Source organism: Aphanomyces invadans (assembly GCF_000520115.1).
Source record: "Aphanomyces invadans strain NJM9701 unplaced genomic scaffold supercont1.56, whole genome shotgun sequence".
NCBI lineage: Eukaryota > Oomycota > Saprolegniomycetes > Saprolegniales > Verrucalvaceae > Aphanomyces > Aphanomyces invadans.
The window spans coordinates 144,263-145,848 of NW_008580201.1; positions in this window are offsets into that span (position 1 = coordinate 144,263).

Below are 1,586 nucleotides of genomic sequence, written 5' to 3' on the forward strand. Positions count from 1 at the left end.
TTCTTCTCGTCCGAGAAGATAATCTTGTCCCACGAATGGCCAAGGTCAACATGCGACATTGCCCACTCGACACGGGCGTCTTTGTGTCGCTTGGTGAGGCGAGGGCTTGCTTTTCGCTTCTTGTACTTGAGGAAGGGCGATGCGGAAAGGACTCGTCGAATCGTACGAGAAGAAACATTAAGATTAAGGTCATGTTTAATCCTACTTGAGCTCGATTTGCCTCTGGATGCGACCCGCAAGATTCGTCGACGCTCCCGTATGTCCAATTTGGGCTTGCTCCCGGGACGCTTTTCAGTTGCGTACGTCTTGGGGGACTTTAGGAAGTTCCAAACCGCCCCCTTCGACACAAACAACTCCCTGGCTATGTGTCGGATCGACCATTTGGCTTTGCGAAAGGCCAAGATCGATACTTGCTGCTCAAGGGTGAGAAGTACCCCCTTAGGCATCTATTGGCAACGTTAGTGGCTGCTGAGTTCATCATGTGTCCATACCTGTCTTTTGGAGCGTCAACGGAGATCTCCACGAACAGAAATGACGATTTTCTTACGCTGTACCTTTCTTTCTGTCCAGGCTCAAAGTCCATTCATTTCAGTTTTTTTACTTTTAACACAACGTCAAGGGTATTTAAAAAGAGCTCCGTGTAGCTTGTTGGCAGCTGCTCCAAGGGTTTCAAACCCTGCTTTGATTGGACAAAAATCAGCAATTTTACGACGAAAATACAAGTGTACCTATCTTCACTCTCCAGCACTGTACACCGTCCTTGTAGTACAGTGCTGGACAGTGAAGATAGGTACACTTTATTTTCCGACATAAAATTCCATCGACGCATCGACTTGCCTGAGTAAAGCAGTCACCACTCAGCAGCAATTGATGTGACCTTATTGGAACCTTCAGAGTTCCCAAACATTGAATGCTCCTCGAGATATCTGCATTTTCGTAAATCATGCAAAAAAAAAGCTGGCCATAAAGAAAGGTACACTTCTTCAATTCGATAGACAAGAGAAAGTATGAAGGCAAAATGAGCTCTGTTACACTTTAATACTTCGTACACGACCCCTTAAGCTGCAAGACAGCAATGCAACGCGATTTCATCGAAGCTACAAGCTTCAAAAGCAGGTCGGTGTCGATGGCGTCCCATTGACGCAAAATTTCGAGTTTGAGCTCCTCAACGGTCTCAAATTGCCGCCCGTTCGCATAAACCTTTCGCACAAGGTATCCCCAAACGTTTTCGATCGGATTGAGATCCGGCGAGAGCGATGGCCAACTCAAAAGTGGAATTTCGTGCTCGGCCAAAAACGACTTGGTCTCGTTGCTGGCATGAATGCTGGCATTGTCTTGTTGAAAAACAAAACCGTCGGGGTGGTTGGCATGGGCAAAGGGCAGGAGGTAGTCGGCAATAGTATCGCAGTAGGCATAGGAGTTTTGACGCCCGTGCAAGAAGGCAACCTCGGTCAAACCCTTGCTGGAAAAACCGGCCCAAATCATGACACTTCCTCCGCCGTTTTGGCGGCTTAAAAAGGTCTGTTCTTCCTTGCGAAGGTCATGCCAGTAGTACTGGAGGCCGTCGGGCCCATCCAGGTTGAATT